Source organism: Balaenoptera borealis, assembly GCF_965194805.1.
Source record: "Balaenoptera borealis genome assembly, chromosome: 8".
In the NCBI taxonomy this organism is placed as follows: Eukaryota; Metazoa; Chordata; class Mammalia; order Artiodactyla; family Balaenopteridae; genus Balaenoptera; species Balaenoptera borealis.
This window is the reverse complement of record NC_138865.1, coordinates 65,303,253-65,318,793: the sequence shown is the minus strand read 5'-3', so window position 1 is coordinate 65,318,793 and position 15,541 is coordinate 65,303,253.

The window sequence follows — 15,541 nt, the reverse complement described above, 5'->3', positions numbered from 1 at the left end:
ATGAATTCTCTTAGCTTTTGCTTGTCTGTATAGGTTTTAATATCTCTGTCGAATCTGAATGAGATCCTTGTTGGGTAGAGTAATCTTGGTTGTAGGTTTTCCCCTTTCATCACTTTAAATATGTCCTACCCTACCTTCTGGCTTGCAGAGTTTGTGCTGAAAGATCAGCTGTTAACCTTATGGGGATTCCCTTGTATGCTATTTGTTGTTTTTCCCTTGCTGCTTTTAATATTTTTTCTTTGTATTTAATTTTTGATAGTTTGATTAATATGTGTCTTGGAATGTTTCTCCTTGGATTTATCCTGTATGGTACTCTCTGCGTTTCTTGGACTTGACTGACTATTTCCTTTCCCATATTAGGGAAGTTTTCAACTATAATGTCTTCAAATATTTTCTTCTTCTGGGACCCCTATAATTCGAATGTTGGTGCGTTTAATGTTGTCCCAGACATCTCTGAGACTGTCGTCAATTCTTTTCATTCTTTTTTCTTTATTCTGCTCTGCGGTAGTTATTTCCACTATTTTATCTTCCAGGTCACTTATACGTTCTTCTGCCTCAGTTATTCTGCTATTGATTCCTTCTAGAGAATTTTTAATTTCATTTATTGTGTTTTTCATCTCTGTTTGCTCTTTAGTTCTTCTAGGTCCTTGTTAAATGTTTCTTGTATTTTCTCCATTCTATTTCCAAGATTTTGGATCATCTTTCCTGTCATTACTCTGAATTCTTTTTCAGGTAGACTGCCTATTTCCTCTTCATTTGTTTGGTCTGGTGGGTTTTTGCCTTGCTCCTTCATCTGCTGTGTGTTTCTCTGTCTTCTCATTTTGCTTAACTTACTGTGTTTGGGGTCTCTTTTTCACAGGCTGCAGGTTTGTCATTCCTATTGTTTTGGGGTGTCTGCCCCAGTGGCTAAGGTTGGTTCAGTGGGTTGTATAGGCTTCCTGGTGCCTGTGTTCTGGTGGATGAGGCTGGATCTTGTCTTTCTGGTGGGCAGGACCACTTCCGTTGGTGTGTTTTGGGGTGTCTGTGACCTTATTATGATTTTAGGCAGCCTCTCTGCTAATGGGTGGGGTTTTGTTCCTGTCTTGTTACTTGTTTGGCATAGGGTGTCCAGCACTTTAGCTTGCAGGTCGTTGAGCAGAGCTGGGTCTTAACATTTAGATGGAGATCTCTGGGAGAGCTTTTGCCATTTGATATTACGTGGAGCCAGGAGGTCTCTGGTGGACCAGTGTCCTGAACTCGGCTCTCCCACCTCAGAGGCACAGGCCTGACACCCGGCTGGAGCACCAAGACCCTCTTACCTCCTTCATATCCTGCCAGTCACAGTGCATCTATTCTTCGGTGAGGATCCTTTTCAATTATTTTGAGGATCTTCTTTTTTATGTGGAGTTCCAGTCCAGTAGTGAAATCTGTTTCATATTTGTAATCAGTTTTCAGGTCTGGAAGGAGCCCAGATTGGTAAGTTCCAAACAATAGCATTGCCCCCGTAGATAGAGAATCTGCACTGGAATGTTCTCCGGATCACAGCCATGCTCCCCCAGAAGCTGAGTCATATTCTAGACTGGCAGCCAGATGTTTTCAGCAATAGTTTCAAATCTCTGGCCAGGGTGTGGGGGCAGCTCGCCGACTCCTCAGGGGCCGCGATGGCTGGGGGCCAGTGTTGGCACTGTCTGGGTGTTATGCCCGTGCACACACCATTCAAACTAGCACCAACATCTATTATACTCTTTTTTTTAAAAATAAATTTATTTTATTTATTTTTATTTTTGGCTGTGTTGGGTCTTCGTTGGGGTGCGCGGGCTTCTCATTGCAGTGACTTCTCTTATTGTGGAGCATGGCGCACGGGCTTCAGTAGTTGTGGTGCACGGGCTTAGTTGCTCTGCGGCATGTGAGATCTGCCCGGGCCAGGGCTCGAACCCATGTCCCTTGCATTGGCAGGCAGATTCTTAACCACTGCACCACCAAGGAAGCCCCTATTATACTCTTGAGTGCTTTGTGTGATTTTCTTTTTCTTGGTGGAAATTGAGGAAGAAAGGAGCTGAGCTAAAAACCTCAACTCTGGGTTGATGCAGGATGGAACAAAGGAGGATCCTGGAGTTGAGGTGACTGAATATTTCAGTTCAGAAAATCTTAAAAAGGGTTTTGCTTTTTCATGGGGCATGAAATTAGTGGTTTAAGCCAATTTAGTTCAACACGTAAATCCAGGAATCTTCACAGGCCATGCCATTCAACGCACACAAACATGTCCGCATATCTCTGTATTCATATTTTAAAATAAATTGGGATCATACTGCATACCCAATTTTGTGTCCTGATTTCTTCACTTAATATAATGCCATAACATTTTCCCATATCATTAATTATCTGAGAGAGCTTGAATTTTAATTAATAGTCCATCTTATAATCATACTATGATGTATTTGAACTTTGTCTTAAGGGATATAGTGTAGGATAAGTACTCAGATTCTACAGCCAGATGCTCTGCCTTCACTATCCCAGCTGTGTTGCTTCTGCAGGCATTCCCACACCCGTGCCTCTGTGCTGATAACAGTATTTCCCTTTACAAATGATTTGCAGTTTCAATGGCTAAAAATTGTGTGTAATTTTTCTAAATTTATCTTTCTTTGATAATTAGTGCATTTGAACCTCATTCCATGTGCTATTAGCATTTTACCGATTTATTCTTCCCGAACCAAATTTTCATGATGGAAATGTTAATTTATTTGAATGGATATGTGTCCAGTTGCTCTGTTGACAAAGGAAAGTTGTGAATTATTGTAGAGAAAGCAGATCTGTGGCAGAGGAGTGATGCTGGCTCATCTGCATAATCAAATAAATTACATATCTACTTCTTTGAGAGCAAATATTCCGAAGTTACTTACCAGGTGGGATCAAACCCATCTGAAGGTATCCATAGGAAAATCTAACCAAGAATCAGGTGGAGAAATACTTATGAGAAGAAAAGCAGAAAACTAGTGAGGTGCCAATTGCCAGGAGCTTTATATTAGGATCTTATTAGAGAGTGATTTAGAATAACTGAGCATCATCAGCTTCATAATAGTGATGAGCAAAGCACAGGAGGTGCTTGGGTACCCAACCTACCAGACAATCTGGCCACGTTCACTGGGCTGTGCCTGGAAACCTTGGAAGACAACTTATACTCAGTCCTAATGGGCACTTCTCAGCAGATTATTTCACTAACAAAATCGGCATAACAATTATAATTGACGTATTTTGGGGTGGGAAGAAGGAAGAGTTTATTGAAAAGAGAAGGTTATGCTTCTTGCTTTCACTCTTTAAAGAAAAATCAAGATGGTATTTTCTGAGTACTTTGAAAGCTCTTTTTTAGACAAGGTTTGCCTATCTCTCCCTGTATTAGGCCATTCCAGGCTATCTGTGCCCATGTCCGGCTGCAGAATATTCCCGTGGCCCCCTTTGACCTCCCTAGCTAAGATTTACCTGTTCACTTACACCATGTCTGCAGAGATGCCCTGATGAGAAAGGGTCATATTTGGTGCATCTGTGAGCCTGGGAATGAGAAAAGAGGAGAGAAAGGGAGAGCAATTCACAGCTAAATTTTAGGTGAGAAGGGAGTAAAGGAGGAGGGCAATCTAAGGATGGGAAATTTATGAGCTGTTAGAAGCAAAATCCTCCCTGACTCAGCTGGCCAAGCAGCCGGGCTGTGAGTTAGAGGAAGAAAACGTGGTGAATGGACTTCCAGTTCAAAAGGGAAAGCTGAGGGCGGAGTGGGAAGCTTTTTAAGAGGAGATGGATAGTGTCAGAGAGCCTTAGATACCATTTGCCTCTGTTAAAGATACTTGGAGAATATAGATTATACTTAAAAATAGCAAAGCTGTACAGGTCAGGCTTCGGCTCAGGGGAGAGGTAAGAGAAGGGCATTGGTAGAACTCAGCAGCCTTGGAAACAAATGCTTTCCAGGCAGCCAAAAGACATGATTAGAGAAGAAGAAATAAAGAGCTGCCAAGGATAGAACTTCTGAAAGGGAAGACCTGGAGGGAAATGGGGATGGGTTAGCAAAGCCACCACATCCAGCACGAAGTCTGGAGGTGGGGATTGCAGCGGTGCACTATTGGGGTTTAGCAAAAACAGTTTATTATTTTGAAATCCTTCAAACCCACAGGAAAGATCCCCCCCCCACTCCACCTTCCTTTCTGTATACACACTCTCACTTCTCTTTTGACAAAATATCCAAAAGAAGGTTGCAGTCATTACATGTTATGCCTAAGTATGTCAGCATGAACCTCCCAAGAACAGAACTAGTTCCTGTGCAACCATAGCCCTATTGCTGCACCTGACAAAAAAATTTTTAATTCAATAACATTATCAACATAGTCTAAGCTCAAATTTCCCCTCTTGTCCCTAAAATGCCTTTTGTAGCTGTCCCCTCTGCCCAGTTCAGGAGCCAGTCAAGGTTCATGCATAGCGTTGCTAGTTATGTCTTTTTAGTCTTCCTCAGTCTCGGAGCATCCCATTACCCTCCCCTGCTTTTTGTTTGTTTCTTTTGTTTTGGTTTGGGTTCTTTTTGTTTGTTTTAAAGACAAGGTTATTGAGGCCTATCTTATGTAATTATAAAAATATTTTAGAAGTTCACTCCTTTTAGTGTATGGTTTTATGAATTTTGACAAACACATACATTGTGTTACAACCATCACAATCCAGGTGTAGAATAGTTTCATCATCCTCCCAGATTCCTTCCCGTCTCTTTGCTGTCAAGCATTCTCCCACTCCCGGTCCCTGACAACCATTAATCTATAATTTGGCCTTTTCCAGACGATCATACAAATGGAATCATACAGTATGGAGTCTTTTGAGCCTGGCTTCTCTTACTTAGCATTATTCATTTGAGATTCATCTACGGTGTTGCATGACTAACATAGTCACTTGTTCCCTTTTATTGCTGAGTGTTATTCTACTGCATGGATGTACCATAATTTGTTTATCCATTAGCCAGTGGAGAGAAATCTGGGGTTGTTTTCACTTTTAGATGATTAAGGATAAAGCCATGATAAACATTCAGGATAAATTTTCATATGAGCATATGTTTTCATTTCTCTTGGGTAAATATTATACCTAGGAGTAGGATTTCTACATGGTATGATAAGCATACATTTATCTTTATAAGGAACTGCCAAACTGTTGTACAGTTTGTATTTCTGTGACCTACCTTTGAGTTCCAGGTGCTCTGCTCGCTTTGTTTTTAATGATATTGGCTCCTTCTGAAGAGTCATGATTGTGGTCCTGCAGGGGATCCAGCATTCTGGTTTCTTTAGGTTAGTTCCTCATAAATAGACTCAGGTCAGTATTTCTGGCAGCAGCACAAATTAGGTGCTGTGGTGTAGCTCCCACTCCACTGAATCAGGACACCTACAGGGGCAGACTGTGTTCCACTTCTGGAGATGCCAAACTTGTCCACTTAACTATGTTTGTGACCATAATTGTAAAGAATCATTTTTTCCCTTTGTAGTGAATAAGTGATCTAGGGGATAGGAGGTTACTTTGAATAATATTTTGTGAATACTTTGTTCTCCAATAAACTTTCATTCCATTTGCTTTAGCATTTATTGATTATTTTGCCTGAATCAACTCTTATACTGGGTTTCTTATATTGAGTGGTGATTTTTACAGTCTATCATTCCTTCTACAGTTTTTAGCTGGCATTTTTCTATAGAGGGGATTTTTTCCTCTCTTCTCTCTCAACACTGTTTTGAATATCATGAGGACTTACATTTTTTCCATGTGTTTTAATTCATTACCATCATTGTGGTTTTTTTTTTTTTTGGATGATCAAATATGACCAGTGGCTGTCCCCTTGGGCCAGCTGATGGGTTCATCAGTTTTTAAGTATGTGCTTGCTTTTTTGGTACAAGGTGTTCCAGGATCATCTTGCATTTTTCCTATCTCAGACCTGGAATCAGCCATTTCTCCTAGGAGTTTGGTGACTTTTTCTAGAGAACAGCGCAAGAACCAAGCACTAATTGTGCCTCATTGCTATTGAGGTTCATTTCTTCTAAGGCCTTTTGAGCGTACAGTTAGGAATTTTTTTTTGTTGAAACCTCAAGTTCAAAATCAAATAGACCTTTACCAGCCCCCATTTTATATTTCTTTTCCTCTCCCCTCCTTCAAGTAAACACACTGGTTCCTAACAACATCAGTATATTTTCTAATTTTCTGTATCCTATAAAACACAAAATGGTTTCAGAATTACAATACCATTCCACTACCAGGAATAATCCTACTAAGTAAAATTCAAGTGTTTATTGCATTTTCTTTGTCTTTATGGCATAACAAGGATAATGGGCTCTTCGAGGGGGCTCAGGTAAACTTCACTGCCGACTCTAGATTTTACTGGGTTTGTAAGCAGAATGGAATCCAGCTTTCTTAGATAGGTAGGGAAGGATCTGTAACTGATTTTGTAAATTATCTGTAATTGATTCATCAAAAATATATACATATATATTTAACATTCTGATGATGTTTTACACCTCTCCAGTAAAGTTTGCATATTATAATTTGAAATATTATTTGTCTACTAGTACTTCTTGTCTTAAAGACTACTTGTCTGATGTTAGTATAGCAACACCAGGTTTTATTTTTGCATCCTTTTGTTTTCAACTTTTCTATATCTTGCTATTTAATGTGTCTTGTATAGTGATGGATATGTCTATGCCTTGATGGTTGTCATGGTCTCATGGGTGTATACTTATCCCCAGACTCATTGAGTTGTATACATTAAGTATGTACAGCTTTTTACATGTCAATCATACCTTAATAAAGTGGCTCAAAAATGTCTCCTATAAGTAACATATAGTTGTCATTTAAGTCTACCTTCTTCAATCTTTAACCTTTAAGGGTTTAATTTATTTCCATTTAATGTAATTATTAATACATTTGGGCTTCAATCTATCATATGACTATTTTCCATTTATCCCACTGGCTCTGATTTATTGTGGCTGTTTCTGTTGTCTGTTTTCTTTCTTCTTAATTTCTCTGTTGTGTTGCTGTAATGTCTCCTGCAATGCCTAGTTATTTTTGATTGGTGTTCGTCATTATGAATAAAAAATGTAGACATAGTTTGAGGCTCTGCATAATGTTATATTTCTGCAAAGAATAATTACTTTTGTTTCTGGCAGCAGTTAAAATAGGGACAAATCACTTTAATATAATTAGGGAATGAGCTGATCCAAAATTAAGCTTTGGTCTTATGGGTGCTATTCTATTTTTTGTTTACCTTTAGTTCAAGGGTATACACCTTGGGAACCCCAAATGAAAGCCTGAGTTTTGCCAGGATGCCTCCCTTTTTGGTAGACCTTGAACTCCAATTTTTTGCATCCTTAGCTCCATGAAATAGCTCAGGTCTACAGCCTCTCAAATGCAACTTTCAAATCAATAAGATTTGAGAGTAAGTTGATCTGCAGCAAGCTCTTTATTTTAGTATAGACTAATTATCCAATTCTAGGGATAGAGTGATAAGCAAGTTTTTTCTTCTATATAAGTAGTTTATTATACTTTTGGATGCCCGATATGACAGTGCTATCTTAGCTTTAGGCTTTCTCCATCTTATGTAATAGTATTCATCATTTTGAAGTTAGAATTTTGACATATGAGCTTAAAATCTATCAATTAAAGGATCACAAACTTTTGTATGTACGTATGTATTTATTTGAAGTATAGTTGATTTACAATGTTGTGTTAGTTTCTGTTGTACAGCACAGTGATAGAGTTTATCTATATTTGTCTATCTACCTATGTATCTACCTATCTATATTCTTTTTCATATTCTGTTCCATTATAGTTTATTACAAGATATTGAATATAGTTCCTTCTGCTATGCAGTAGGACATTGTTTATCTATTTTATATATAGTAGTTTGTATCTGCTAACCCAACGTCCTAATTTATCCCTTCCCTCTGTTTCCCCTTTGGAAACCATAAGTTTGTTTTTTATGTCTGTGAGTCTGTTTCTGTTTTACAAATAAGTTCATTTGTATCATATATTAGATCCCACGTATAAGTGATATCATATGATATTTGTCTTTCTCTATCTGACTTTACTTAGTATGATCTCTAGGTCCATTCATGTTGCTGCAAATGGCATTATTTCATTATTTTTTATGGATGAGTAGTATTCCATTGTATATATATACCACATCTTTACTCATTCATCTGTTGAGGGACATTTAGGTTGCTTACATATCTTGGCTATTGTAAATAGTGTTGCTCTGAACATGGGGGTGCATGTGTCTTTTCAAATTAGAGTTTTCTCCAGATATACGCTCAGAAGTGGGATTGATGGATCATATGGTAGCTCTATTTTTAGTTTTTTAAGGAACCTCCATACTGTTTTCCATAGTGGCTGCACCAATTTACATTCCCACCAACAGGGTAGGAGGATTTTCTTTTCTCCACATCCTTTCCAGCATTTCTTATTTGTAGACTTTTTAATGATGGCCATTCTGACCAGTGTGAGGTGATACCTTATTGTAGCTTTGATTTACATTTCTCTAATAATTAGAGATGTAGAGCATCTTTTCATGTGCTATTGGTCATCTGTATGTCTTCTTTGGAGAAAGAAGGTCTTCTGACCATTTTTTAATTGTTTTTTGTTGTTGTTGTTGTTACTGAGTTGTATGAGCTGTTTGTATATTTTGGAATTTAAGCCCTTGTCAATTGCACTGTTTGCAAATATTTTCTCCCAGTCTGTAGGTCGTCTTTTCATTTTGTTTATGGTTTCCTTTGCTGTGCAAAAGCTTATAAGTTCGATTAGGTCCTATTTGTTTTACTTTTGCTTTTATTTCTTTTGCCTTGGGATACTGATCTAAGAAAATCTTGCTATGATTTATGTCAGAGAATGTTTTGCCTATGTTCTCTTCCAGGAGTTTTATGGTGTCATGTCTTATATTTAAGTCTTTAAGCCATTTTGAGTTTCTTTTTGTGTATGCTGTGAGGGAGTGTTCTAATGTCATTGATTTACATGTGGCTTTCCAGCTTTCCCAACAACACTGTTGAAGAGACTGTCTTTTCTCCACTGTATATTCTTACCTCCTTTGCTGAAGATTAATTGAGTGTAGGTGTATGGGTTTATTCCTGGGTTCTCTTCTGCTCCATTGATTCATTTGTCTGTTTTTGTGCCAGTACCACACTGTTTTGATTACTGTAGCTGTACAGTGTTGTCTGAAGTCTGGGAGGGTTATGCCTCCAGCTTTGTTCTTCTTCCTCAGGATTGCTTTGGCAATTCTAGTTCATTTATGATTTCATATAAATTTTAGGATCATTTGTTCTAGTTCTGTGAAAAATGTCATGGGTAATTTGATAGAGATCACATTAAATCTGAATATTGCTTTGGGTAGTATGGCCATTTTAACAATATTAATTCTTCCAATCCAAGAGCATGGTATATCTTTCCATTTCTTTGAATCATCTTAAGTTTCCTTTATCAATGTTTTATAGTTCTCAGCATAGAAGTCTTTCACCTCCTTGGTCGGGTTTATTCCTAAGTTTTTGTTTGTTTGTTTGTTTTGTTTTGTTTTATGCTATTATAAAGGATTTTATTTTTTTTTTTACTTTCTGATATTTCATTGTTAGTATAAAGAAATGCAACAGATTTCTGTATGTTGATCTTGTATCTTACTACATTGCTGAATTCATTTATCAGTTCTAATAGTTTTTGTGTGGAGTCTTTAGAGTTTTCTACATAGTGTATCATGTCATCTGCATATAATGACACATTTACCTCTTCCCTTCCAATTTGAACACCTTTTATTTCATTTTCTTGTCTGATTGCTGTGACTAGGATTTCCAATACTATGTTGAATAAAAGTGATGAGAGTAAGCATCCTCATCTTGTTCCAGATTTTAGTGAGAAGGCTTTCAGCTTTTCACCATTGAGTATTATGTTGGCTGTGGGTTTGTCATAAATAGCTTTTACTATGTTGAGATATATTCCCTCTATACCCACTTTGGTAATAGTTTTTATCATGAATGGATGCTGAATTTTATCAAATCGTTTTTCTGCATCTATTGAAATGATCTTGTGGTATTTGTCTTTTCTTTTGTTGATGTGGTATATCACATTGATTGATTTGCGTATGTTGAACCATCCTTGTGACCCTGGGATGAAACCAACTTGATCGTGGTGTATGATCTTTTTTATGTATTGTTGGATTTGGTTTGCTAGTATTCTGTTGAATTTTTGCAGCTATATTCATCAAAGATATTAGCCTGTAAATTCATTTTTGGTATTGTTTTTGTCTGGTTTTGGTATTAGTGTGATGGTGACCTCGTAGAATGACTTTGGGAGTGTTCCCTCCTCTTCAATCTTTTGGAAGAGTTTGAGAAGGATTTGGTATAAGTTCTTCTTTGTACGTTTGGCAGAATTCCTCAGTGATGCAATCTTGTCCTGGACTTTAGTTTGCAGGGAGTTTTGTTTGTTTGTTTGCTTTTTACAGATTCTATTTTACTTCTAGTGATTGGTCTGTTCAAATTATTTCTTCTTGATTCAGTTTTGGTGGGCTGTATGTTTCTAGAAACTTGTCCATTTCTTCTATGTTTTCCCAATTGTTGGCATATAATTGTTCATAGTATTCTCTTCAGGTTTTTGTATTTTTGTGGTATCAGTTGTTATTTCTTCTCTTTCATTTCTTATTTTGTTTATTTGGATCCTCCCTGTTTTCTTCTTGATGAGCCTGGCCAGAGGTTTGATGATTTTGGATTTTGTTTACCCTTTCAAAGAACCAGTCCTTGGTTTTATTGATTTTTCTTATTTAAAATACCACAGATTTTGAATCAGATACTGGAGACACAAAGAGTAGAGGTGATAGAGGCAGAACTGGAGGTCATTGCATAAGTATCTAGAGGCACTTATTCTAACTATTCTAGCAGCAGAGCCCAATGTCAAATCAGTGGTACCAGCAGTTCAACCTGGGGTATCTGCATCCAACAGTGGTGGTAGTGTTTTGTTTTTGTTTGTCTTTGTTTTTTATGAGAGTATCCCTCGAGTGTACTTTGATGTGTTATTCCTGGCTGTAGAGCCTCCAAATCTAATTTTCAGCCTTGTTGGCAATTCCTTGAATTACATAAATTGTTCAAACAAATTTCTCTTCTATGTACAGTAGGTAGGATTTGTTGTTTGCAACTAAGAATCCTGACTGACACATAAACTTTAGACAGAGAGACAGATTAACAGGGTGTAAATAAACATAAGGAGCTTTAATGACACATATTATCCTTTGAGCACCAGAGGCCAAGGAAGGGTAAACTCATTAGCAAGATCGTGGTTTATGTTAATTGTTTTTCACTTATCTAGACAGGATATGTTGTATGCTGACATTAAAGAAGGAGTGGAGTAATATTAACATCCCATGGGGCTTCATGGAAACTGGATTTTTCCTTCTGTGACAGGGGAGGAAGACCAATTCTGTTGATGAATTTTAGCAGTTGCAGCAATGTGTCACTTTGGGTCCTCCAGGAAGAAGACAGAAAGAAAGAATTAGAAGTGCATGAAATTTATTGGGGAAAATGCCCATGAAGGATGAAGGGAAGAGGAAATAGGAGTAGGTGAGGAAAGCCTCAGATCATGAAGCAGGTTTGACACCTGTCAAAGGAAAGAAGGAAGGAAGGAGAATTGTCTAGGAGGAGCCAGACTGTAGTGCACTTCTGAGAAAGTCTCAACCTGATTAATCAGGAGCCCTAAAGGAAAGACTGCCCATCAGAGGAATCCTATGTTGGTCAAGAATGGCTGGTTTTTGTAACCCCATTGTACACAGTTATTGACTAGGAAAAAAGGGAGAGCATGAGATTGGCATGAACCTTCCACTGGATCCTGATGGTGTGACAGCTGGAGGCTGTCAGCCTGCTACTCACCTAAGAACAGGTCCTCTCCTGAAGGGAGATCTGAGTAGTGCACTCCCACATGTGTGGCTGCCACACATTAGTAGCAAGTTTTGGGGGAGAGTGTCCAATTGTCTTAATTGATCTAGGGGGTGAACTGTTCAGACATAAGTAATTTACTAATCCTTTGAAAGTATATACCAAAAGACTATAAAGCTCTGGCATTTCAAATTTGTTAAATTCAGAATGCTATATGAAGTTTCTAACATTCAATTTAGCGCATAAAACTTTTACTACATCGGGACTATTCAGTGATGGGAAAAAGTAAGGGCTATTACAAAATGGCTTTACCTCATAAAAAGGGTGGAAGGGGGAGAAGATGTTCCATACTCCAGGGAAATGGTCATCCAAAAGATTTTATTTTATTTACTTGATGAGTTTTAACAAATGCATATACTTATGTTTATATCCTCTTCAGCACTTGGAATTGTCAGGGTTTTTATTTTTAGTTACTCAAATGAGTATGCAGTGATGTCTGTCTGTAGTTTTAATGTGCATTTCCTTGATGAATAATGATGATTAGCACCTTTTTATGGGTTTATTGTTCTTCATACATCTTCTCTGGTGAAGTATCTTTTCATATCTTTTGTCCATATTTTCTTGGGTTGTCTTTTTATTATTCAGTTGTAAGAAGTATTTATAGTCTAGGTACACGTCTTTTGTCAGATATATGTTTTGTGAATAATTTCTTCCATTGTGTGATACGGTTTCTCATTTTTTTATACTGTGTCCTTGTCTTTCAAGGAACAAAAGTTTTTAGTTATAATAAAGTCCAATTTATCAATATTTTTTGATTCATGTGTTTTACATTCTATTTAAGAAATCTTGGTGTCCAGTCCAAGGTCACAAAGGTTTTCCCCTATGTTTTATTCAGGAAGTATTATAGTTTTAACTTTTACATTTTAAGCCTAAGATCCATTTCAAGTTAAGTTTTTGTGTGTGTGTGGGATTTTTTTTTTATTCAAACAAACTCACAAAAATTATAATCATCCTCATCAGTTCACTCAGTCCCATGTAATGAATTTTTTTTTCATCTTGATCTTTTGTTAGCACTTTTAAGAATTCATCAGTTTTCAATTAGAGTTCTGAAAATGCTTATTCATTCAGTTCAGCAGTATAGTCAGTTACCAGAAACCTGTACTTGTCAGAGTCTTTTCCATGAATTCTTTGAAGATGAAACACTTTTATAGGAACATTTTTGCGAAAGCATCAGAGTACACCCAGAACTGTCTGTAAATGACAAAAGACTTAAAAATGACCACGGTTAAAGATTTGATGAAAGTTCATAATAATGCAATTGACAAGGAAATTTAGTTATTTCTGAGACATACATTTTAAAGTAATAACTAGAATTATGACATATAACATTATACCAGAACATACAAGATTTTTAGAAATTTCATGTAATGTCTGAAACATTTATATTAACATATTTCCATACAGATAACAAAAAGAAAGTTTAATATTCGTTGGGTTTTTTTGTTTGTTTGTTTATACTGCAGGTTCTTACTAGTCATCAGTTTTATACACATCAGTGTATACATGTCAATCCCAATCGCCCAATTCAGCACACCACCATCCCCACCCCACCGCGGTTTTCCCACGTTGGTGTCCATATATTTGTTCTCTACATCTGTGTCTCAACTTCTGCCCTGCAAACTGGTTCATCTCTACCATTTTTCTAGGTTCCACATACATGCGTTAATATATGATATTTATTTTTCTCTTTCTGACTTACTTCACTCTGTATGACAGTCTCTAGATCCATCCACATCTCAACAAATGACTCAATTTCATTCCTTTTTATGGCTGAGTAATATTCCATTGTATATATGTACAACAACTTCTTTATCCATTCGTCTGTCGATGGGCATTTAGGTTGCTTCCGTGACCTGGCTATTATAAATAGTGCTGCAATGAACATTGGGGTGCATGTGTCTTTTTGAATTATGGTTTTCTCTGGGTAGTAGTGGGATTCCCAGTAGTGGGATTGCTGGATCATATGGTAATTCTATTTTTAGTTTTTTAAGGAACCTCCATACTGTTCTCCATAGTGGCTGTATCAATTTACATTCCCACCAATAGTGCAAGAGTGTTCCCTTTTCTCCACACCCTCGCCAGCATTTGTTGTTTGTACATTTCCTGATGATGCCCATTCTAACTGGTGTGAGGTGATACCTCATTGTAGTTTTGATTTGCATTTCTTTAATAATTAGTGATGTTGAGCAGCTTTTCATGTGCTTCTTGGCCATCTGTATGTCTTCTTTGGAGAAATGTCTATTTAGGTCCTCTGCCCATTTTTGGATTGGGTTGTTTGTTTCCTTAATATTGAGCTGCATGAGCTGTTTATATATTTTGGAGATTAATCCTTTGTCCGTTGATTCATTTGCGAATATGTTCTCCCATTCTGAGGGTTGTCTTTTCGTCTTGTTTATGGTTTCCTTTGCTGTGCAAAAGCTTTTAAGTTTCATTAGGTCCCATTTGTTTATTTTTGTTTTTATTTCCATTACTCTAGGAGGTGGATCAAAAAAGATCTTGCTGTGATTTATGTCAAAGAGTGTTCTTCCTATGTCTTCCTCTAAGAGTTTTATAGTGTCTGGTTTTACATGTAGGTCTCGAATACATTTTGAGTTTATTTTTGTGTATGGTGTTAGGGAGTGTTCTAATTTCATTCTTTTACATGTAGCTGTCCAGTTTTCCCAGCACCACTTATTGAAGAGACTGTCTTTTCTCCATTGTATATCTTTGCCTACCTTGTCATAGATTAGTTGACCATAGGTGCCTGGGTTTATCTCTGGGCTTTCTATCTTGTTCCATTAATCTATGTTTCTGTTTTTGTGCCAGTACCATATTGTCTTGATTACTGTAGCTTTGTAATATAGTCTGAAGTCAGGGAGTCTGATTCCTCCAGCACTGTTTTTTTTTCCTCAAAACTGCTTTGGCTATTCGGGGTCTTTTGTGTCTCCATACAAATTTTGAGGTGATTTGTTCTAGTTCCGTAAAAAATGCCATTGGTAATTTGATAGGGGTTGCATTGAATCTGTAGATTGCTTTGGGTAGTACAGTCATTTTCACAATATTGAACCTTCCATTCCAAAAACACAGGATATCTCTCCATCTGGTGGTATCTTTAACTTCTTTCATCAGTGTCTTATAGTTTTCTGCATACAGGTCTTTTGTCTCCCTAGGTAGGTTTATTCCTAGGTATTTTACTCTTTTTGTTGCAATGGTAAATGGGAGTGTTTCCTTAATTTCTCTTTCAGATTTTTCATCATTAGTGTACAGGAATGCAAGAGATTTCTGTGCATTAATTTTGTATCCTGCAACTTTACCAAATTCATTGATTAGCTCTAGTAGTTTCTGGTGGCATCTTTAGGATTCTCTATGTATAGTATCATGTCATCTGCAAACAGTGACAGTTTTACTTCTTCTTTTCCAATTTGTATTCCTTTTATTTCTTTTTCATCTCTGATTGCCATGGCTAGGACTTCCAAAACTATGTTGAATAATAGTGGTGAGAGTGGACATCCTTGTCTTGTTCCTGATCTGAAAGGAAATGCTTTCAGTTTTTCACCATTGAGAATGATGTCTGCTGTGGGTTTGTCATATATGGCCTTTATTATGTTGAGGTAGGTTCC